At 37.2% G+C, this 25718-nt stretch overlaps 1 protein-coding gene across 3 annotated transcripts in view; it reads left to right on the plus strand.

The window, feature by feature from the left end:
- Positions 1 to 25718, plus strand: part of ANKRD46 (ankyrin repeat domain 46) — a 40414-nt gene continuing 14696 nt past the window's right edge. Inside the window, exon 1 of one of the 3 annotated variants that reach the window (XM_036830277.1) lies at positions 1 to 114. The gene's annotated coding sequence lies outside the window, so the exon portion shown is untranslated. Of the gene's footprint in view, positions 115 to 362; positions 536 to 6399; positions 6603 to 25718 lie in introns of those variants that run through there. The other 2 variants (XM_036830278.1, XM_036830280.1) reach the window with 2 other exon arrangements.

The raw sequence follows: 25718 nt of genomic DNA on the forward strand, positions 1-25718 counted from the left end.
CGCTCATCTCAGTGGCCAGCCCTTCCCCTCCACACGCCGCCGCAGCCGCTGCCGCCGTCGCCGCCGCCGCGGAGAAAGCGCTGCCGCTGTTGCCGCTGCTCGGCCGACTCGAAGGTACCTGGGCCTCGGCCCGCGAGCGGCCTCCGGACGGAAGCCACTGACACCTCTCCCGCCAGCCCCGAAGCACTGGAAAGCCTCGGCCCGGGGCCTGGCCGCAGGGAACCAGACCGGTGGTGGTGCGACGGGTGGCTTCCTCGCGGGTCTGGGCCGCTCGCGAGAGCTGGGAGGGCCTGCGAGGGTTCTGGGGGTTTTGTGGGTAAAAGCTGCGCGGTCGGCCGCGGCGGGCGGGGCTGGGGCGGGCGTGCTCGCTGGGCTTCGCACGGTAGGAGGTCCGAGCCGAAGCCCGCGGCCGGCTTCTCGGCGTCGGGCCCGAAAAGGTGCGCTGTGTCTTGGCGTTGGCACAGATAGTACGTGGCCGTTTACTAGGCGCCCGCCTAGTAAACGCCGTGTAGGCGTAAACAGAAGCTGCTGAGAGGTGAGTGGACGGTCCCGATGGCACACGACCCCGGGTGCCCGGGTTAAAAGACAGCATTGCCTCTTATTCACATGCAGTGCTGGAAGCAGATTGTCTTCCAGTACAGTGCTCTGCCTCGAGAAAAACACGTTTATTCTTCAGAAAGGTCCCCAGTGTTCAGAATTGGCTACAGAACATAACGAGGTAAAAAAAATATACCATTGAATAGTAACCCTTCTCACTCTTTAAAAAATGACGGTGGTACCAAGGAGCTCCTAGCTTAAAGAGCTGTATTATCAGTGATGTAGGAATCATAGTAATAGCTCTCTTCAGTGCTTACTATATGTCATTGTGCTGGGTGCTTTAAAACCTAGTATCTTTATTTAATCCTTGTAGCAACCGTAGGAGGTACCATTTCCATTTTACAGATAAGGAAACTGAGGAACAGAGTCTGAATTTACTTGTCCGAGGTCAGACAGCTAGTAAAGGGTGAGCTGGGATTTCAACCTCATCTCCTTAACTCCAGTGCTCCTACTTGTTGCCTATCCAAACATGTTCCCTAAGACTTCTATTTGTTTATTAATTTGACTTGTAGCTTGAACTGATTTCTCTCAGGTTTAATTTTCATGGCTAAATGCAAGAGTCCTGTACCAACTTATTTTTAGTTTAAAAGGAGTTTAATGAGAAAAATGTTTGCTCATTAAGGAGTGTAGTGATAATAAAGTTAAGCATGAACTAGGGCCTTCACCACTCTGATGCACTTTGATTTGAAGTAGAGTTGGGTTTATTTGGTTGTTAATGAGCTTCATTGCTTTTCTTCATTATTTGCATTGTGATACCATTTGTAGTGAGTTCACTTTGCCTTTGCAATATTATGTACAGTAGTGTTGAAGGGAAATGAAAGATTTTTCGATGACAGAAAGTTAATATTTTAGAGGATGTAGGAAAGACTGAAGTAAAAAGGAATTAAGAGGTTTGGGGCATGTTATTTAGAGCAGATTGTGTTACTACATGGAAGAGAAAGAATTTCCAGTTTCTGTCAGTGTCAGAAGGGAAGTGGTATTTCCTTTTGTGGAAAGAAGTTAGATACTGTAGTGTCCTAAGTCACTTAGCCTTATCAGGATTTCAGAGTTTGCCTATTCAGCATTCCTGTAGCAAATGTACACTGAGTGCCTCCCAGGGCCAAGCAGTGTTCTAAGCACTGGGGATGCAAGAGGAACAAAAGAAAACAGCATTCTTCTTCTCCGGGAGCTAACATTCCACTGGAGGAAGGTGGGGATGGAGACAGTAAATTAAATACTTTATAAAAATTAAAATATATCCAGTCAGATGGTAACAGTTGCTTAGAAGAAAAACAAAGCAGTGAAGAGGGCTAGGGAGCGCCAGAGAAGGAGCAAGGAACGGCTTCGTGGAGAAGGCTCTTGAGCCAAACCTGAAGGAGTTGGGGACAGCCGTGCCGCTGTATAGGGGTCACGTGCACCAGGCAGAGGCACAAGCCCAGAAACCACCAGGCTTGTTGGAGGACAAGCAAGAAGGCCAGTGGGTTTGAGCAGAGGAAGGGAGGGCAAGGTGGGGTCTGAGAACTAACCCGTCCTGGTAAAGACTATGGCCTTTTCTCTGAGTGCAGAGGGAGGTGGTTGGAAGGCTCTGAGCAGAGGAGTGAGGGGATCTGGCTTAATGGGTGTAAAGCAGCGTTCCCCAACCTTTTTGGCACCAGGGACCAGTTTTGTGGAAGACAATTTTTCCACGGATGGGGGTGGTGGTGGGGGGGATGGTTTGGGGATGATTCAAGCGCATTACATTTATTGTGCACTATATTTATATTATTATTATATTGTAATATATAATGAAATAATTATACCACTCACTACCGCCGCTGATCTGACAGGAGGCAGAGCTCAGGCAGTAATGCAAGCAGTGGGTAGCGGCTGTAAATACAGATGAAGCTTCGCTTGCTCGGCCACTGCTCACCTCCTGCTGTGTGGCCCAGGGGTTGTGGGGACCCCTGGTGTAAAGGATCACTCTGGTGCCTGTGTTCAGAATGGACGGTAGGAGCAAGGATGGAAGCAGGGAGCCCACTTGGGAGGTTGGGTCAGTACTGGAACGAGAGACGATGGGGTTTAGACCAGGTGGTAGCAGTAGAGTAGTAAGAAGCAGTCATGTTCTAGGTATGGCTAGCAGGATTTGCTGATGGATTGGATGTGGGGTGTGAGAGTAAAAGAGTGAAGAATGACAGCAAAGCCTTTGGCTTGAGCTAGTGGAAGGATGGAGTTGCCCTTTACTGACATGGGGAAGACTTGAGGATTGAGAGGGATGGGGAGACGGGTAGAACAGGAATCAAGGGTTCAGTTTTAGACATGTCAGGTTTGAGATGCCTGACATGAGGTGGGGTTTTATGAGGCTGGAGTTCAGTGGAAAAGTCCTGACTCGAAATAGAAATTTGGGAGCCATTAGCAAATAGATAGTATTTAAAGCCAAGAGATTATTTGAGATCTGGTCTAAAGAAGTGAGGGCTGAGCTCTGGGACTTTCCACGTTCAGAGGTTGGAACCACAAAGGAGACTGAGAAGGAGAAGTCTTTGATTTGACGAGTCAGGTAAGATGAGGACTGTGAAATGAGCGTTGGAGTTAGCAACGTGAATGTCATTGGTGACAGTGCAAGAACATTTTAAGGAGTGGGGAGAAAATCTGATTGTTGTGGTTTAAGGAGAGAATAGGGGGAGAGGGATTGGAGTTTGCAAGTATGGACAGCTCTTTAGAGGAGGTTAGCTGTAAATTTTTCATATATAATTTATTTGAAAGCACTGTAGTATATCCACAGTTAATAATTTTATTTCCAGCTTCAGCTACTTAGCAGTCAGACTTGGATTATTTTATCAGTGACTGGTGGAAATAAAATAACTATACTACTACTGATGATGATGATAATGTATTATTAACCTCCAAAACCAATACACAGTGAAGCTTGTCCTTTTTACATAATTCATGTCAGAGCTCATAAAAGCACTTCGGTGGAAAGTATTCCTTTGTCGCTTATCTTTGTTCTTACCTTAAGTTAAAATTAACTTAGAGGTGCTACGAGCTGTGCATTTAAAACAAAGTACATGCACAAAAAAATTGAGAACCAGGATTTGTTTTGAAGTGTGCTATCTTTTTATCTAAAGACATGAGTTTAGGTTCTTGTTTCTGCCCTCAGTAAATTAATGCCCAAATACAAAATAATCTACAAAGTATACAGTATATACCAGATTTACACCATCTTTACTGTGAATATAAACTCTTTCCATGGTCTTGGTATGTGCCTTTTTCATAGCAAATACAGCCCTCTATTGCATTGTAAAGAATTAAAGTGATTAAATAAAATATTTTGAAGTTTAGGGTTATATCTACTGATTTTTTTTGTAATCCATTAATTTTATCTGGAAGATGATGCATCCTTCAGTCTACAGATGGAAATCTTTTTTTAATTTGAGGGAAGTACTTTCTTAAGTTTGTCTTTTGTTCTTGTTTTTTTCTCTGGCAATTTTTCATGGGCTGACTCTGCTGTCTAGTTGTCATAATCATTTCACACGTCCTTTGTAACTTTTCTTTTGCAGAGCTTCTTAAGTTAGAAGCTGATTTGATTTTCTGTAATAGTTGTTCTGTTCCTTACTGTTTACAATTTGGATTTTAAATTTTCTTTTATGTTTTTATCAAATTCATAGTCTTTTTTTATCCCAATTTTCATTTGGTACTTTTTTTATTCCATACCCTGAGTTCTTAATTTTTTTGTATATTCCTAATCCAGTGTTTTTCTTTCTTTTTTTTTTTTTTTTCTAGTAAATGGTCTTTGGTGGTTTGCTTATCTCTGTGTAGAGCTAATGAACTTCTCTTACGGTGCAGAATTTTTCATTAACTCTATGTTGACTTTCTTTTGTTATTCATCCTTTAAAAATGGAAGAACTTTTGAGATTATCACTATACTATTGAATTTGTTCTACCAAATTTGTTCCGTACCATTCTACTAAAGACTTTTTCTAGATTCCTTACAAGGAAAATAGAGAATTGGATTTTGTGTAGGTGTTCTGTAAAGGATTGTATTGTGGTGTTTGAAAAAGATTTACCTATTTAAAATTATTTTCAGTATTATTACTTAGGTTTACGGTTTAGATCTTTGTAATAAAATCCTTTTGTTCCAAACCAGCATTCAGACATAAGAATGATCAACTTAAACTTTATATATAAATATATATAATAATGTATAAATAAAATCAGAGACAAAGGAATAGCTAATTTCCAAATTAAATAGATGCTTGTCCTTTTTCCTTTTTTTCCAGCTTCACTGAAATATTATTGACAAATACAAATTGTATATAGTGTTCATGCAGTGTGGTTTTTTAAAGGTGTACAATGTGATGATTTAATATTCTTATATACTGTGAAGTGATTACCCCAATCAAGTTAATTAATACATCCATCACCTCACATGGTTACCTTTGAGTGTATGTTTGTGTATAATGAGAACACTTAAGATCTGCTCAGAAAATTTCAAGTATACAATACAGTATTGTAGTCACCATGCTGAACGTTAGCTCTTCAGGACTTATTCATCTTATAACTGAAAGTTTGTACCTTTTGACCAACATCTTTCCATTTCCCCCTCCCCCAGCCCCTGGCAACCACTGTTCTACTCTCTGGTTCTATAAATTTGACTTTTTTAGATTCCACATGTAAGTGAGATCATTCAGTATTTGTCTTTCTGTGTCTGACTTAACTTCACTTAGCATGGTGTCCTCCAGGTTCATTTATGTTGTTGCAAATGACAGGATTTCCTTTTTCTTTTTTATGGCTGAATAATATTCCATTGTGTATATATACCATATCTTCTTTATCCATTCATCTGTCAGTGGACACTTAGGTTGTTTCCATAATGGCTATTGTGAATAATGCTGCAGTGAACATGCAGGTATCTCTTCGAGATAAGATTTCATTTCCTTTGGATATATACCCAGAAGTATAGAACTTGAAGAAGAACTTGTCCTTTTTTTTTTTAGCTCTGTTCAGTTTTTCTAGACCTCTTTGTTCACTGCAGTGTTTACAAACCTTAAATAATTTAGCTTCTGACTTGCCAGTAATTATTAGAGAAACAAAACAATGCTAAGACTAAAATATGTTCAATAAACAATAGAGATACACCCATTTGATAAAAAATAGATGATTTGTTTTGTCCGTAGCTCTTGGTCACGTGGCCATAAACACACATAAGCCAGCGAAGTACTGATCCTTCTGTGTATTCAGTAAGCTATCCCGTAAGTACTGCTTTTAACAAATTTCTGAATATAGTCATTTAAAAGATACGTGCGCATTGTTATTTAGGGATGGTGCCAAGTCAGTCAGAAACAAATGCAAGAACGCAAATGGTTTATTTAGCTGTCTTTCCCACATGGGGCCTTTATGAGATTAGATACTCTGCTGTTTTACTTTTTAAACTAAATATATTAAAACTAGCCAAAAACCCTGTATTTTATTATATTATAGTGTCTTTTTTTCCTTTAGCCTAATTTAAATTTGTTTAAAATGTCCTGAGTGTGACATTGTCAGACAGTTTATCTAGGCGTTCTAACTTTGGTGGCATTTTTAGTCCCAGTATCAGTTTTTTCCAAGAGCCAAATGGCACGGCTTCTTTCATTTAAATCTCTTTCTGCCACTTCCCCATTTGGGGCTATGTTTTGCCTGTTGGTTGTTTTTCTCAAAAACAAAACAAACACTGGGCCTTCCCTGGTGGCGCATGGTTAAGAATCCGCCTACCAATGCAGGGGACCTGGGTTTGATCCCTGTTCCGGGAAGATCCCACATGACACGGAGCAAGTAAGCCCGTGTGCCACAACTACTGAGCCTGCACTCTAGGGTCCACATGCCGCAACTACTGAGCCCGCGTGCTGCAACTACCAAAGCCTGCATGCCTAGAGCCCATGCTCCACAACAAGAGAAGCCACCGCAATGAGAAGCCCGCGCACCGCAAGGAAGAGGAGCCCCCGCTAGCCACAACTAGAGAAAGCCCACGCAGCAACGAAGACCCAGGGCAGCCAAAACAAACACTGGTATTGTCTGTAAGTGTTTTCCCCACAGTGAGCTTATTTTTATCTCACTTATTTATTCAGAGTATCCATTCAACTTGTTCTTCAAGTTTTCTCCTTGGTGAGCTCCTAGAGTTTACCCAGCTTTCAGTCTACTTCCAACCTCCTGTGCTATTTGTTCCATTAAAACATGAGATTTCTTTGACCTTAATTCAACTCCTTCTTGAAGAGAGTTAGATATCATTACACCCGACCCTTCCTTTGACCTTTGTCTTTTGCTGAAACATGTAACACAAGCAATATTTCTTTTCCTTCTTAGAAAGCAGTGGCAGAAGCATATGGCAGTAGGAATCAAGTGGTAATGATTACTTTAGGTTCTTTGTCGTTTAAATATTTGGTTCTAAGTAACAGAAAACCTAATTTAAACTGTCAGTAAAAAAGGGACTTTACTGATGCCTGTATTTGAAAAGTCCAGAGCTAGTATGAGCTTCATGTGAGGTTTAATCAAGGCTTTGCTGATTTTCTGTCTGCCATACCCTGTATACTTCCCTTCTCTTTCTCTGTCTCTCTACCTCTCTAGCTCTGTTTCTCTCTCTCTCTCTGTCTCTCTCTCTCTGTGTCCCTTCTGAAATATATCTCAAAATGACTAAAGCAATTTTGGATGTCATGTTTGCACCATATTATCAGAAAAAAAGAATATATCACTTTTAGCATTCCAAGTAAAGGGTCTTATTGGACTGAAATATGTCTACTTCTAAATAAACCACCACAGCTAGAAGAATGTAATATGTTACATAGCTTAAAATCCAAGCTGATCCCTTCAAAACATACATACAGACAACCAAGAGTAGTAGTGTTGGGTACTAATGGACAGAAAATGGTAGAAATGATAGGCAACCCGTTATATCCACTACAGTGGCACTGGGCCTCTGAGGGAATGAAAAACAGTTTTGGCCAATTATACAAGACCTGGTTCTGAACTTCCTTGTCAGGTGGGCAGCTGGAGGCAACTGTATGGAGGAGTAAGCATGGGGGAGGAGGAATGGAGAGCAAAAATGAACAAACCCTTCTCCCAAAATAAGCTTGCAGCAAAAATTCCAAAACAAATGAAAAAAGATCCAGTGCAAAGAAAAATCCATCTAACAGCGTTAGAGTTGGAACACAAATTCAGTCCTGATGTAAATGATTTTAGGAAACCATCCAACAAAGTTTTTTTTTCTTTTTTTTTTTAATTGACGTATAGTTGCTTTAAAATGTATTAGTTTCAGGTGTACGGCATAGTGATTCAGTATTTTTGCCTGTTATACTCCAGTATAGGTTATTAGAAGATAATGGCTATAATTCCCTCTGCTATATAGGATATCCTTGTTGCTCCAACAAAGACCTTCAATTGTTGTTATGCTCATGTAGAAAAAGGACTTGCGTTTATTAAAAATGAACAGTAAATTATGAAATGAAAAGTAACAAGCAGATGGATATGAAGACAAAATTAGAACTCTTAGAAAAGCACAGTAGTTGAGGGTTTTTTTCATGTGTGATAAACTTTTAGACTCAATCCAGCCAGAGAGGATAAGTGAATTAGAAGGTAGTGCTGAGAACTGTACCTAGAATGTAGCACAGAAGAGTTTTGGTTTTTTTTTTAAGAAAAGCATAAATTGAGTTTCCAACATATATCTAGTAGGAAGATATGGCTGAAAAGCAATATTTGAAGAGATAATAAGTGAGAATTCTCCAGAATTGAAGAAAGACATGGTCCTTAGATTATAAATACACTCAGAATTCCAAACAGAATAAGTAAATCCTCCTAAATAGATCCCAGTGAAACTGTAGAACATTAAGGATAAAGTGAAAACTCTTAAACCAAATAAAGAAAAAGAAAAAAGTCTTTTCTTATGCAATAATGGATGCCAGGAAGCAGTGGAGTGATAGCCTCAAAGTGCTGAGGGAAAGTAACCGTCAGCTACAACCTTGTAATCACATGAACTATCATTCAAAAATAAACTCAGAGTCACTTTAAAATTTCCAAAGACTGAAAGAGTTTACTACTCACGGATCCTCATTAAAGGACTGAAGGATGAACTTCAGTCAGAAGAGTGAATATACAGGCATGGGATTTTTTTTAAAAGAGTGGTCTGATTGATAAAATGTTGATAATTTAGTTAACCATTCTTTTAAAAATTTGGGTTTTTTTTTTTTTTAAGGTAAAATTAAACTCTAGACAACAATCATGAAATGGAATGTTCTGTAGTGGTTATAGTGGACTCAGAATAAAACTTCTGGATAATTTTAGACTTTAAGAAAAATTATTAGCATGTATGTCAAAATAACATTTGTTAGTAATCCTAACATTCAGGTGGAATAGGGAATGGCAAATAATTGTTACTTTGCAGAACAAATTTGGGAGACTTGCCATACAAGATACCAAAAACTATTATAAAGCCAGAGTAATTAAGACAGTGTGGTATTGACACATATATGTCCCATAGACTGTGGGAACAGAATAGAGATACACATAAACAGAAATTTGTTACATGTTAGAGCCACATTGTCCAGTACATAGCTATGACCACATAAGGCTATTTAAAATTTAAATGTATGGTACCTAGCATTAATAACTGCAACACTGGTTCTCAGCAGTCTGGTGTTCTCGTATTTAGTGCTATTTTAAAGTATTTTTGAAGATATATCTTTGTGGGGTTTGGGGATATTTTTTAAAACCTTATGTATATATGCCTTGGGACATAGCCAGGGAATTACATGTTCTAATTTCAAACTGAATGGTGCTACATGTGTTTTAAACAAATTTCTCTTCTGTATTTCCATTATCTCAAGAGGAGAAAGAAAATTGTCAAATCAATCTTCTGTTGTAAAAATAATCCTAACTAATTCAGAAACTTTCCAAATAAGCAAAATTTAAAATTGAGAGTACTGAAATTGATTGAGATATCCCTGATGAAATTAAGAGATGACAAATTGGAAATGTTTTCTCTGACACAGCTAAAAGCTCATTAGCAATAATAAGATTGCAGTTTCTGCAAAAATAAAGAAGTAATTAAAAGAAGAGAGGGACCTCAAAGAAGAGATCAAACGATTTGAAGATGGAATCAGAAGATGTGGAATTATGTTACTGTTATGTTGCCTCCAGTTAACGTAGATTTTTCAGCAGCTGGAAAAATTTGCACAAAAATTTGCTCACAACTCATTTGCATTGCTAGTAATGCATTTGTAAAATTATGCTGTCACAAAAAATCAAATTCAGTTTTTGTTTTCAATTTTTTGGGATTCTTGCCTTTTTTATCACTTCATGTGGTTTATTTTTAGATAATATTTCACTTTATTTTTCTGCTGATTTGTATTAGGATGATAGTGTATGCCCATTTATATTTTTATCAGTTTATATTTTTATTTGATACTCTGATATGTTATTAATGTTTTTGAGGTATATTGAACATTAAATTTTACTTGTTAAAACATGAATTCTGAATTTTAAAAAACAGAATAACCAGTATTAATGCTAATGTTTCCATATTATATAAAATAAGTATTGAAATATCCATACTTTCATTTTACTTTAATATTTCATTTCTAGCTAACATGTGCCTGCTATGGAAGGAGGTAACAAATATTGGTTTATTATTTCTAAGTAATTCCTACTTCTTAGACATCAAAAGACTTTCAAGAAGTAGTCATATGAACATGGTTTCCCTTTTTTTGTGTGTGTGTGAGGTGTTTTTTTTTGAAAGTTTTTCAGCTTTATTTGAAATCAGTAGTAGACAAAGTAAAACAACATTTTACTATTTTTACCTAGAAGATTAACAAAGGTCAGTTTCACCATGTTGATGAAGAGTCACTATCTCTCTCTTTTTTTTTTTTAGTGTTTCATGTAACTTTTTAAGAAATTTTATTTTATTGAAGTATAGTTGATTACAATGTTGTGTTAGTTTCTGGTGTACAGCAGAGTGATTCAGTTATACACATATATATACATTCTTTTCATATTCTTTTCCATTATGATTTATCATAGTATACTGAATATAGTTCCCTGTGCTATACAGTAGGACCTTGTTGTTTGTCTTTTTAGTGTAGTTATAGTCTGTGGCCACCTTCAATGGTTGTCTTCATTCCTGTTGTCACCATTTAGGCATTATGTATGCTAATTTCCATACTCCACTGAAAGTATGTTTGAATGCACACTTTACATTACATTTGTACCATACATTTCATTTAACCAAAAAAGTATGAAATGAGCACTTAGTTTGCAGTAGGCACTGCTAGACACTGTGGATCATGTTATCAAGACAGGCAAGCTCCTGCCCTCAACTTATTTTCAAATGGAGATATACAGGAAATGATTAACCAAATAAGCAAATAATAAAATTATAGATTGTGGTAAGAACAGGAATGAAGTAAACGGTGATGTGAGAAGTAAGTTGTGGGGATAAGTACATTTGAGCTGAGACCTGAGTGCTGAGAATGAGCCAGTTAAGTGAAGATCTATCCAGAGGAAGTACATTCCAGTAGAGGGGAGAGTAAGTGCAAAGGCCCTAAGGTAGAAAAGAGCTTCAGGGAGCATGAAGGAGGCAGGCGGGGCTAGAGTATAGAGAGCAAGACGGGGTGGGGGGATGGTGAAAGCTAAAATTGGGGAGGTAGGCAGGAGCGAAATCATTCAGGGCTTTTGTAGGCCACGGTAAGGGTTTTAAATGTTATCTTAAATGTGTTGGGTTGCCATCGACTTATTTAAAGCAGAGGAATGACATGAAATGATTTGTGTTTTTGAAAGATTTTGTTTACATGTGGAAAATGAATTGTAGAGGGGTGAAGGTGTAAGTGGAGAACGGTTAGGAGTTTATCGGAGTAGGCTAGATAAAAGGTCATACTTGGACCATGGGAACCACTAAAGAGTTTTTTTTAGCTTGGAAATGATGTTCACAAAGAATGAAATGAGAAAATGAACATGGCAACCTAATGTAGATTGACTGGGATGGGAGTGATAGGGGAGAGAACGAGACTGAGAGACCAATTGGGAAAGCATTGGAAAACTTCGCATATAAGGTTGTTTGTCAGAACCCAAAGTAAGAGTGGAAATAGTATAAATGGAAAGGAAAAAGAATTTGAGAGACAACGAAAGAAGAGTTGACAGGACTTTGTGTGTGATTCAGTGTCTGGAGAAAAGAAGGCATCAAGGATGGTGATTAGAAGCGTGGTTTACTAGAGTCCCATCTGGATATCTTGCCTTCACCTCAACATCATATCTACGTGCACACACACACACACACACACACACATATACACCCCAAGAAAAACTCTACCACTGACAGAAATTTGGAAGTGTTTTTGTTGGGGGGGGGGTGTGTGTGGAGTGTTGGGTGTTAGATGTGATGCAGAAGTGAAGGCAAGATATCCAGATGGGTCTCTGTATAGAACTGCCCTGTGTACTCACGTTCCAATGTACAGTACTGTTACTATCTCTTTCGATTTCTCTGCTCACTCTGCCCTTTCAGAGCAGCCGACTCTTAAGAGTTGCTCCTGTCATTGCCCCTGAGCTCCTGCGGGGCAGAAATCTTTTTACCTGTTGTTACCAAGATGTGGAAATACTTTTACCCTTAATTCAGGCTGAACTTGTTTAAGGGGAACTTTCACTAGGAAACTAAGCAAAAAATCTAGCATCGTATATTTATATATTGCATTATAGTTTTCAAAGTCCTTTTGTAGAAAAACACTGTGAAGGAGATAGGGCAGATATTATTATCCCAATTTTACAAATGAGGAAACCAAGGCTCTTAGAGACTGACTGGTTAAGATCGTACCCTAGAAAATGGCAGAGTTAGGACCTAAGATGCAAATCTTTTGATTAATATGTAGTCCTCAGTGCCTATCATAAAGAATAGTTCTTGATAAATTCACAGAGCAAAAATCTCTTGATTCAAGTCTTTAGGCCTGCCTTTACTGTTTATAGCTTATGATCACCTAACTGGTCATTTTTCTAGCTTCAACCTTACCTAGATTGAGAGGGAAGTGGTACCTTTGGGTTAGCAGAACCCTGACACTGAAATTTGATAGAATCCTTCATTTTTTCTGGAAGTTATTTTTTAGTCTTTTATCCAGTTGTCAGTCCCCTTAGGCCTTCCCCTCTGACCTTACACTTCTACACATTGTCCTTGCTTCTATGTGTCATGGTCCTCTGGATGGGGAAGGCACCTTCTTCCCTGGTGGAAATGGGCGTGAACCTTAGAAGTGAGTGAGCCTTAGAAGGAACCAGAAGCTGGCTGAAGAGATGGACAGTTGTACAGACATTTCTTTCTGCTCCAGGTAGCCAAAAGGGGGCTAAAGAAGAGGTTGAGAGATGTAAATGGGAGACATTTTATAAGGTGTGATAGAGTAGAAAGGGTAAAAGATAATCCAGAGATAGTTGTCCTAAGAGAGAGTTCGGGGTTAGGATCTGGGTGGTGGAACCAAGTTCCAGAGGACAAAGTCCAAGGAAGGGAGACTGAAGTGAAGTGGAGATAAAGGTATTTGACGTTGAGAAATTTGAGGAACTCTTGGGTTAATCTTTTTTAAGTGATAAGTTACACACAGGAAACCATCCAATAAAATATAATTAAAAACTAAAATTTGGGCCAGAGAAGATAGAAGGAAAGTGGTATGAAAAGGCAGTATATACTGGAAAAAATTTTAGGTTTATTTGTATTTGTATTACTGGGGGTGATGTGCTAGAATATCAGTAAATTTAATAGTTACTTTGAACTCAGAAGTTTGCCTTTAGTTTGTTTTTGTATCTGTTCTTATGCTTTTCTGCAGTTTAAAATGCTAAACATTTCATTTCCTAGATCATTTTCCCAAATCCAAAGCTTGTGAATTCTGAGATTGTAATTTGTTTCATTTATTTAAATATAAGAAATTTATCCTCCCATCTATTGTTTGAAGACCATGAAGTAATTATCTTTTCATAGTATTTTAAAGAATAATTTTCCTATCATAATTATCTTTGCTTGACAGTGCAGTTCTCTTGAGTACAAGGACAAATGTTCAAAGTAGCAATTGTTCAAACTTAAAAAAAAAGACTCTTCCTAACAGTTTTATAGTACATCATGACACTATCTACAGTTCATACAGAAAAAAAAATTTTGAAATGAAGACATTTACCATATTATTCCCAGTCTCTTCAGTATTTGTCACAGACCAAATGACAAAATACTAAATCGTTTTAAGAGACTGAAAATAAGGACCAGAAGGAAAATGAGGTTTGTATTTGCTAAACTTAGCAAACAAGTTTAATTGAAAAGGTTAAGAAAAAAACTCTGCTGAGAAGACATTTCAGTACATCTGGAAGAGCCATGTATCTATTAAAACTTGAGACCTTAATCACTGACCACTCTTTCCCATATTGGTCACAATGGCCTGGTAGGTCTTTGGGCAGTCTATAAAAATAGTTCCATGGGAAACTGATACAGGGATTTGCCAGCCCCTATTCCCGTTTCTGAAAGATACCCTAGAACCTGATTACACCAGACCTAAGTAAACTGAGCCAACTCACAGACCCGATGTGTGGGAGCCAGGTCTCAGTCAGAAAGAGGATTCCTGCGGTTCATTGTCCCTCTATTCAGAACTGCTGTTCTACTAAAGAAGCTACCAGGACTGCTGATTCAGTTCCACTTTACAATCCTGGCATTTCCCACTTCTTGCCCCACATCTTAGGTTCCTAAGTGGCAGCATGAGGAAAACTCCAGCCAAAAAATATAGCTTCTGCTTGGAATCCTATACTTATTTTTATCCTCATAAGCTGGGCTAAAAAAACAGAAAAAACCTAGTGGGAAAAAAAAAAAATCCCTATTTCTCTTTCTTGAACCTAGAGCCATTTCTAAGCATATAACTCACTACTTTCTTTTCTCAGGGTATCAAAAGATGCCTCCCGAGATAGGTAGGCCACAGTCCAAAGGAGAGACAGCAGGAAAAGAACCAAAGGCTCCCTTTAAAGCCTCAGACACTCCTCAACTTTCTTATTAAAACTCTGTACTCACTTCCTACCAAAGGTCTCATCCTTAATTCTTATTTCCAGTGGGGAGAAGGAGGAAATTACTACCCCATATGGTATCTATACATAAACATGCCATTTTTGAAGGTTTGGCTAAGTTAGCCCCGTAGGCCTGTCTTTAGTCATTTTTTCATTGCGTATTCTTATTATTTACCAGGTTCCCTAGAGGTTGGAATGAGTGGAGTAGGATTTGGGTCTAATGATGATGTGTAAGGAGTTCCTGATTTTTAAGGGTCTACCTAGGCCATAAGTGTAAACATCATGGAGCTCTAGACTAGAATGATTTGCATAGCCTTACCAGCAGTCAGACCATACCTCAAAGTCCACTAGGTCCTCTCTTGGGTTGTGTAGCTTAAGGAGGGTCCTGTGTCCCTAGAACGGGTGTTTTATATTAAGGATGCAATACATGCTAGCTTCCATCTAGCACGTAATTCAGAGCATGAATGGGAACAGATTATGGGAGAACTGTGAAAACCTATTATGTTGAAGATGATGTACCTTATATTTCTACCATAGATCATGAATAGGGCTAGAACCTTAGAGGTGAGGGTTGGCCTGTAAAGTTACAGCCTCTCTGGTTCTCAGTATCCTTATTTGTAAAACAGGGAGATTGGGTTAGATGATCTAGGTTAGATGATCCTGGATGGCCCTTCAGCTGTAAAAATTTCATAGAAATACTTAAGTTTCTCCTAAGAACACATTCTTGTGCTTTCAAATTATTTGAGGTGAAGTCTGGTTAAATTTTGTGAACTATTTAGGAAATAAGGAATAATTTACAAAAGTTGTAATTCCTATATTTTAAAATAACACCAAAGAAATGAATAAGAAAGTCATTATTGTAGCACTTTAACAATTCTGTATAAATGAAGTCTGATAAGGTGGGTTTAATGAGGTTTAGATTTTTTAAAAGGCCTGGAATCATATTTATGCTATTTATTTGCTTGGTAAACTGGTCTTTTTTTTTTTGGCCGTGTTGCACGGCTTGCGGGATCTTAGTTCCCCAACCAGGGATTGAACCCGGGCCATGGCACTGAAAGCCCTGAGTCCTAACCACCGGACCGCCAGGGAATACCTCTTCTCTTTTCTTTCTTCATTGAGATATGATTGGCATACAACATTATATTAGGTAAACTTTTCTTTTTTAAGGAAAATTGAACTTCATCCCAATTCTGAACAGTTTCAAAATTAGTGAGAATTATAATAAGTGACTGTGAAATGGGACAAAGGGAAACTTCAAAGGCCCTCACTCCTCTTGTTTTATACCAGTACTAGATGCTCACATTACTCTTGAAGCCCAGGTAGGCCACAAGGTGGCACCATTAGGTCATGTAAATAAAATACAGCTGTGTCTAGGAAAAAACTGATTTTTTTTTTTTTACATAAATAAATTAATTAATTAAAAAAAAAACTTGATCAAATATAGTTGGATAATATAGCCATAATAACCACCACTCATGGAGCACTTATTCTGGGCCTGGTGTGAGGTCTGCACAGTGCTGTGGGGACGTTGAGGGGATCTCTTTTCAGCGTAGAGATCAGGGAAGTTTTTCCATCCCCAGGAAAGGACGGTTAGAATATCTAGCAATCAGAGGGGACAGCAAGGCCCCTCAGAAGAGTGGGAACCCTAAGTACAGCGGAACTGGCTGGGCGAGAGAGAGCCTTCTGGATGTGTGCAAAAGTTTGGCTGTTGGGTGGGGAAAGGGACATCAGAGTGTAACCGAGCAGGACCCTCAGGGGACTTCCCGGGACAGACCCCGCCCCCATATCCTCTGCTGTAGCTCTTTTTTTTTTTTTTTTTTTTTTTATTCACACACACACACACTGTATTTTATTTTTACAAGACATAAATAGACTGACACCAAGCATTGTACATGGATGACCACAACAAAAGCAACAATGGTTGCAATTACCAAACATGAAACACACTCATACTATGTCATAATATTGACATTCAGTCCAGTAATCCTCCACTGTAACAGCTCCTTTACTTTGCAGTGAAAATTGATTTGTATATTCTTTGCCTCTGAGTCCTTGTGGGATTTTTTTTTTTTTAAATTCAGACAGAAAGTCACAAAAATTATACTCATCCTCATCAGTTCACTCAGTCCCATGTAATTAATTTTTTTTTTCATCTTGATCTTTTGTTAGCACTTTTATGAGTTCATCAGTTTTTCATTAGAGTTCTGAAAATGCTTATTCATTCAGTTCAGCAGTACAGTCAGTTACCAGAAACCTGTACTTGTCAGAGTCTTTTCCATGAATTTCTTGAAGATGAAACCCTTTTATAGGAACATATTTGCAAAATCATCAGAGTACACCCAGAACTGTCTGTAAATGACAAAAGACTTAAAAATGACCACGGTTAAGATTTGATGAAAGTTCATAATAATGCAGTTGACAAGAAAATTAGTTATTTCTGAGATATACATTTTAAAGTAATAACTAGGATTATTACTTATAACATTATACCAGAACATATAAGATTTTTAGAAATTTCATGTAATGTCTGAAACATTTATATTAACATATTTCCATACATATTTCCATACAAATACAAATATAAGATTTTTAGAAATTTCATGTAATGTCTGAAACATTTATATTAACATATTTCCATACATATTTCCATACAAATACAAGATTTTTAGAAATTTCATGTAATGTCTGAAACATTTATATTAACATATTTCCATACAAATAACCCAATGAAAGTTTAGTATTAGTTGTTTTGTTTGTTTTTTTATACTGCAGGTTCTTATTAGGCATCAGTTTTATACACATCAGTGTATACATGTCAATCCCAATTGCCCAATTCAGCACACCACCATCCCCACCTCACCGCAGTTTTCCTCCCTTGGTGTCCATATGACCATTCTCTACATTTGTGTCTCAACTTCTGCCCTGCAAACTGGCTCATCTGTACCATTTTTCTAGGTTCCGCATACATGCATTAATATACGATATTTGTTTTTCTCTTTCTGACTTACTTCACTCTGTATGACAGTCTCTAGATCCATCCATGTCTCAACAAATGACTCAATTTCGTTCCTTTTTATGGCTGAGTAATATTCCATTGTATATATGTACCACATCTTCTTTATCCATTCGTCTGTTGATGGGCATGTAGGTTGCTTCCATGACCTGGCTATTGTAAATAGTGCTGCAATGAACATTCGGGTGCATGTGTCTTTTTGAATTACGGTTTTCTCTGGGTATATGCCCAGTAGTGGGATTGCTGGGTCATATGGTAATTCTATTTTTAGTTTTTTAAGGAACCTCCATATTGTTCTCCATAGTGGCTGTATCAATTTACATTCCCACCAACAGTGCAAGAGGGTTCCCTTTTCTCCACACCCTCTCCAGCATTTGTTGTTTGTAGATTTTCTGATGATGCCCATTCTAACAGGAGTGAGGTGATACCTCATTGTAGTTTTGATTTGCATTTCTCTAATAATTAGTGATGTTGAGCATCTTTTCATGTGCTTCGTGGCCGTCTGTATGTCTTCTTTGGAGAAATGTCTATTTAGGTCTTCTGCCCATTTTTGGATTGGGGTGTTTGTTTCTTTGATATTGAGCTGAATGAGCTGTTTATATATTTGGAGATTAATCCTTTGTCCGTTGATTCATTTGCAAATATTTTCTCCCATTCTGAGGGTTGTCTTTTCGTCTTGTTTATGGTTTCCTTTGCTGTGCAAAAGCTTTGAAGTTTCATTAGGTCCCATTTGTTTATTTTTGTTTTTATTTCCATTACTCTAGGAGGTGGATCAAAAAAGATCTTGCTGTGATTTATGTCAAAGAGTGTTCTTCCTATGTTTTCCTCTAAGAGTTTTATAGTGTCCAGTCTTATATTTAGGTCTCTAATCCATTTTGAGTTTATTTTTGTGTATGGTGTTAGGGAGTATTCTAATTTCATTCTTTTACATGTAGCTGTCCAGTTTTCCCAGCACCACTTATTGAAGAGACTGTCTTTTCTCCATTGTATATCTTTGCCTCCTTTGTCATAGATTAGTTGACCATAGGTGCGTGGGTTAATCTCTGGGCTTTCTATCTTGTTCCATTGATCTATGTTTCTGTTTTTGTGCCAGTACCATACTGTCTTGATTACTGTAGCTTTGTAGTATAGTCTGAAGTCAGGGAGTCTGATTCCTCCAGCTCCATTTTTTTCCCTCAAGACTGCTTTGGCTATTCGGGGTCTTTTGTGTCTCCATACAAATTTTAAGATGATTTGTTCTAGCTCCGTAAAAAATGCCATTGGTAATTTGATAGGGATTGCATTGAATCTGTAGATTGCTTTGGGTAGTATACTCATTTTCACAATGTTGATTCTTCCAATCCAAGAACATGGTATATCTCTCCATCTGTTGGTATCATCTTTAATTTCTTTCATCAGTGTCTTATAGTTTTCTGCATACAGGTCTTTCGTCTCCCTAGGTAGGTTTATTCCTAGGTATTTTATTCTTTTTGTTGCAATGGTAAATGGGAGTGTTTCCATAATTTCTCTTTCAGATTTTTCATCATTAGTGTATAGGAATGCAAGAGATTTCTGTGCATTAATTTTGTATCCTGCAACTTTACCATATTCATTAATTAGCTCTAGCAGTTTTCTGGTGGCAGTTTTAGGATTCTCTATGTATAGTATCATGTCATCCGCAAACAGTGACAGTTTTACTTCTTCTTTTCCAATTTGTATTCCTTTTATTTCTTTTTCTTCTCTGATTGCCGTGGCTAGGACTTCCAGAACTATGTTGAATAATAGTGGTGAGAGTGGACATCCTTGTCTCGTTCCTGATCTTAGAGGAAATGCTTTCAGTTTTTCACCATTGAGAATGATGTTTGCTGTGGGTTTGTCATATATGGCCTTTATTATGTTGAGGTAGGTTCCCTCTATGCCCACTTTCTGGAGAGTTTTTATCAGAAATGGGTGTTGAATTTTGTCAAAAGCTTTTTCTGCATCTATTGAGATGATCATATGGTTTTTATTCTTCAATTTGTTAATATGGTGTATCACATTGATTGATTTGCGTATATTGAAGAATCCTTGCATCCCTGGGATAAATCCCACTTGATCGTGGTGTATGATCCTTTTAATGTGTTGCTGGATTCTGTTTGCTAGTATTTTGTTGAGGATTTTTGCATCTATATTCATCAGTGATATTGGTCTGTAATTTTCTTTTTTTGTAGTGTCTTTGTCTGGTTTTGGTATCAGGGTGATGGTGGCCTCATAGAATGAGTTTGGGAGTGTTCCTTCCTCTGCAATTTTTTGGAAGAGTTTGAGAAGGATGGGTGTTAGCTCTTCTCTAAATGTTTGATAGAATTCACCTGTGAAGCCATCTGGTCCTGGACTTTTGTTTGTTGGAAGATTTTTAATCACAGTTTCAATTTCATTACTTGTGATTGGTCTGTTCATATTTTCTGTTTCTTCCTGATTCAGTCTGGGAAGGTTATACCTTTCTAAGAATTTGTCCATTTCTTCCAGGTTGTCCATTTTATTGGCATAAAGTTGCTTGTAGTAGTCTCTTAGGATGCTTTGTATTTCTGCGGTGTCTGTTGTAACTTCTCCTTTTTCATTTCTGATTTTATTGATTTGAGTCCTCTCCCTCTTTTTCTTGATGAGTCTGGCTAATGGCTTATCAATTTTGTTTATCTTCTCAAAGAACCAACTTTTAGTTTTATTGATCTTTGCTATTGTTTTCTTTGTTTCTATTTCATTTATTTCTGCTCTGATCTTTATGATTTCTTTCCTTCTACTAACTTTGGGTTTTGTTTGTTCTTCTTTCTCTAGTTTCTTTAGGTGTAAGGTTAGATTGTTTACTTGAGATTTTTCTTGTTTCTTTAGGTAGGCTTGTATAGCTATAAACTTCCCTCTTAGAACCGCTTTTGCTGCATCCCATAGGTTTTGGGTCGTCGTGTTTTCATTGTCATTTGTCTCTAGGTATTTTTTGATTTCCTCTTTGATTTCTTCAGTGATCTCTTGGTTATTTAGTAACGTATTGTTTAGCCTCCATGTGTTTGTCCTTTTTACGTTTTTTTCCCTGTAATTCATTTCTAATCTCATAGCGTTGTGGTCAGAAAAGATGCTTGATATGATTTCAATTTTCTTAAATTTACTGAGGCTTGATTTGTGACCCAAGATGTGATCTATCCTGGAGAATGTTCCGTGCGCACTTGAGAAGAACGTGTAATCTGCTGTTTTTGGATGGAATGTCCTATATATATCAATTAAATCTATCTGGTCTATTGTGTCATTTAAAGCTTCTGTTTCCTTATTTATTTTCATTTTGGATGATCTGTCCATTGGTGTAAGTGAGGTGTTAAAGTCCCCCACTATTATTGTGTTACTGTCGATTTCCTCTTTTAGAGCTGTTAGCAGTTGCCTTATGTATTGAGGTGCTCCTATGTTGGGTGCATATATATTTATAATTGTTATATCTTCTTCTTGGATTGATCCCTGGATCATTATGTAGTGTCCTTCCTTGTCTCTTGTAACATTCTTTATTTTAAAGTCTATTTTATCTGATATGAGTATAGCTACTCCAGCTTTCTTTTGATTTCCATTTGCATGGAATATCTTTTTCCATCCCCTCACTTTCAGTCTGTATGTGTCCCTAGGTCTAAAGTGGGTCTCTTGTAGACAGCATATATATGGGTCTTGTTTTTGTATCCATTCAGCCAGTCTATGTCTTTTGGTTGGGGCATTTAATCCATTCACGTTTAAGGTAATTATCGATATGTATGTTCCTATGACCATTTTCTTAATTGTTTTGGGTTTGTTTTTGTAGGTCCTTTTCTTCTCTTGTGTTTCCCACTTAGAGAAGTTCCTTTAGCATTTGTTGTAGAGCTGGTTTGGTGGAAAAAACTGATTTTTAAAAAAATCAGATAACTTTATTACAGAAGTAATACATGTGCATGAAAGACTTCACATTGACCTCTCTGTGCTTATTTAATGTCTTTATTATATAATTATAGATTATAAATTGGAAACTTCTATGGGAGGAGGTTCCTTGCTAAGAATTTTAAACACGGTAAACAGTAAAAATTTTGGAAAATACTGAAAGGCATTAGAGTAAAATAAAATATCCAAGATAAACAATGTTATCAGAAACTCTTGTTTGGTGTGTTTTGATTTCCTGATGGAGAAATAAAAACTTAGGCAAGTGTTTTCTCACTATCCCAACAAGTAAGAAATAGTTGAGAATAACAAGTCCAGGAATGTAGCCACTCCCTGTAAAGTGGAAAATATTTCCAAATATTTTTATTTTTCTCACACTTAAAAAAGTTTACTTTGTGTGAAATGATTGCAAAGAATTAATCAGAATATATGTGTTAGACTGATGCTTCCTGTAAAGTAAGAAACATTTCCAGATATGTTTTTATCTGTTTTTCCGCAGTTTAAAAAGTTTACTTTTAATGAAATAATTCTGAGTTAATTCGGAGTGTGTGGGCTAGTCTGATGTTTCCCTTTATATAACCTTTGATGAAAAGATTTGCTAAACTAATTCATTATGTAAAAAGAATCTTATGAAAACAAACTTAGGGACTTAGTTTTTTCACCCATAAAATGAGGATAACGATAGTACTTACCATATAGGTTTTTTTCATGAGGACTAAATTAGTTATTACAGGAAAAACCCTTAAACAGTACCTGGAGTAATAATAACTTAATAAATGTTAAACATGTTGCTAAGCAGTTGTTGGCAGAGTAATAGCAAACATACAAATAAATCATTTTTCCTTCTTAATTATAAATAATAAACATAACAATAAATATTTATAAACATAAATAAATCCTTTGTTCCCTAAGAGCACCACCTAAGTAATACCCGATTAGCCTACTTTTAATTATTATATGAACTTAAACACAATGAACTGGCCTTTCTTAAAGTAGCATCTGTAATTCACACATTTGAAATTAACCTCCCCTTTAGTGCATTAAAAAAATTTTAATTATGAAGTAATTGATAGCTTGGCATTGAAGAAATCACAAGATTAAAAATTTTACCAGATTCGACTTGGAAATACCATAAAACGTGTGTTCTCCACAAATTTAAATATAAAGTAAAAATGTATCTGTGGTGGGTCCAGATTTATCTAAAAATTACTCTTTTTTGGACTTCTGTTAATTATTTTTGAGCCTTGGAAGTAAAGTTCAGAAGGTTCTACTTATAAGCTTCCTCCTTTAAATGTTCTTCATGGTACTGCGATAGCCTGAAAGGATAGTATTCGCAATTCTTTTTTTGTTTACTTACTACCATGCTTTCAGAAGGGGGACTACGCTTTTCCTTTTTTTAAGAACTCAAAGTAAATATTTACATATTTTTTGCCTTTGTTTGGGTAGATACCTCAAAGGTTGAAATTTGGAATCCTACCCGTAAGATCTATGTGAATCTCAGACCCAAGGCAATCTTCAAAAAAACAGATAAATAAGGATCCTAAATCCAACTTAGTTTAAGATGAACTGTAAACCAGGATCTTGGAAGTTTTATAGTGAGCAAAACGAGCATTGCATCAAGATTGCTATCACAGTGAAACCATTTGCCAATAAAAAAATGAAATTGGTTCCCCAGCCTTACATTATAGTCGATCCATCTGTGTCACATTGCCTGAAAACCCATTGTAATAGTCAAATTTTGACCAAAAATATTATTTTAAAATTCTCTTAGACTATCTACATTTTGATTGGCTTAAAATGTCAGTGAATTTGAATCTGTGTAATAATTAGAAAAGTATAGGGAAAATTCTGTTTTAGTGTGCTAAGAAATTCAGTAAGAAAATTATGGTACATGCATACAATATAACATAACCATTAAAAATTGTTATAGAAGACTGGTAACATGGAAGCATGTTCACAGTATAATTTAAAAAGTTTAACATTAGTATGTATATTATGAATTTAAAAAATATATAGAGAAAAAAGCTGTGAGACCATAGCACCAAAATGTTAATGATAGTTACTTCTAGTTGGTAGGATTATGGGTAACTTATTTTCTTCTCTTTGTTCATGTTTATTTTAAGAATTTTACAATGAACTGTAGAACTAGTCATAAGAAAAAAAATGTTACTTTAAAATCCTGTTACAATGAACTTAATTGAGTGTACATTCAGCAAAGAATTACTGGATTCTCTCATGTCTAGATTTCAAGAAATAACATGCCAAGCACTGTGTAATCTGCCAGGGTGCACAGACAGGTCAGACCCATTTTTTGTCTTCTAGAGGAAGACTGTCTGTCAAGAATTTTAGAGAACGGTTCTGAACAAGTAACAAAGCTTTGTATGAACTGTTTTCTCCTGGTTATCTTCATAACTATAGAAGCTGCATGGCATATTGCAAATATTATAGACTAAATTTGAAGTCCACTCTGCCACGTACAGTAATATGGCCTTAGACACATTAACTTTTCTGAGCCTTGGAAATTATTAAGACCACTCTATTAGAGAAGTATAGCTGCTGAAGATAAACAGACTGAAGAAATATATTATCGATATTTTGGGAAGGGGTTTAAATTATTGTTAAAATTTTTACTTGCTCACAGCTAAATTTCTTTTAGATTGGGCTTTTTTTTTTTTTACCCTTTCCTAATATCTGTGGATCTGTGCAGTGCTTAGGTTTTAAGAACAGTAATTCTAAAGTGCAAGCAGTTAGGACTTAATGAATTCATTGGATGTTCTTGTTTTATGGTTCTTTGAGGTTATTTTATATTTTAAAAACAACTGTATCCTTTTAAAAGGGTAAGAATAACCAAGTGAGGTATAGTGAATCCAGATTTGGGGGTTCCATTTACTGTATGTCATTCTCAGTTTTAGTACTTTCCTTTGACATTAGAAAATGCAGGCCTTGAGATCTGATAGCACATCTCTTCAGGTACGCCATTTTTCCCTTGAATTTTGTTGAATTGTCTGGTGCTTTGATCTCTGATCAAAGTTGCTATATAGGCATAAGGCTGTCAGTCCATTTGAACCATTTGTAGCACTTAGTCTTGCCTTTCCCAGTGACCTTTCAAAATGAAAAATAAGTCAATACATTATGTATGGTTGGTGATATTGGGTATGGAAGACAAATTTAAAGTTATGTTACAATAAGTATATGTTAAACTAGAACACATTTTCTCCATTAGTTCTTAACCATCAAGAATACTTATCTTAAAGTTGTGTAGATTGACCTAAGAGTAACATAAAATAAAATATAAAGGAAAGAGAGTATTAACTAGAACTTTCTTATCAAGTTGGGGACTCACAAGCTTTCACTAAAACCTCCTTATTGTTATGTGGCTTGAGACAAGTGCTCTTTGGCGTTAGGAGCTCTTGTTACTGAGGTCTGGGTGACTGCCTTGTCCCAAAGGATGAGTGCCTCCATCCTCATGAAGTTTCCTGGGCAGTGCCACAGAGCATGGAGTTTGAGTTTTAAATACTAAGCTGTGCCAGCCGTCTAAGATCTGACCCCCAAAGTCCTGCTTTTAACAATCCCAGGGAGTTAGCCTCTGAGCCAGTCATTGGACACTGTCCCTTATGGACACTGTCCCTTAGGAATCAGAACCAGGCTATGGGGAACAACCAGAGGACTTTCTGGGGCTTGACTATTCCCATTATTGACTGTTCTTGTGGTTTTTCTTCTGCCAGGAGGAACCAGTTCTCTTTTTCTTTCCTGGAGGTCTTTACTCCCCACTAGAGGTCACCCAGTTGTTAGAAACTGCTGTGTTACCAGGGGATCAGTGCTCTATGCAAGCTAGAGCACAGTTGAGGACTGTACCCAGCCCCAGGAGAGTAATAACTGTTATTTTTTGGGTGCTTAAGTCATATAGCTAGTAAGTAGCTGAATTGGGATTCAGACCCAGGCATTCCAGCTCCAGATACATTCTGGGTGGAGTAGCCAAGCTCTTTGAACATCTGACAGTAGAGAAACTGCCTCTCTAGAGTACTGTTCACTCCTGAAAGTAGCGCCTCTCAGGACAGTCAGACTGTATCACGTCTCTCTCCCTTCTGCTTTCCCCACCTCTAAAGCAGCCTCCAGTATGCCCATGTCCGTTCACAAGGTGACAGACTCAGCCTTCTGTGAATCTTGAAAGATATCACACAGTAGTGCCTCTAACTCTGCTTGTGGAATGGTTCTTATGACACATTCC

This window comes from Balaenoptera musculus, chromosome 17, assembly GCF_009873245.2.
Source record: "Balaenoptera musculus isolate JJ_BM4_2016_0621 chromosome 17, mBalMus1.pri.v3, whole genome shotgun sequence".
Lineage (NCBI taxonomy): Eukaryota > Metazoa > Chordata > Mammalia > Artiodactyla > Balaenopteridae > Balaenoptera > Balaenoptera musculus.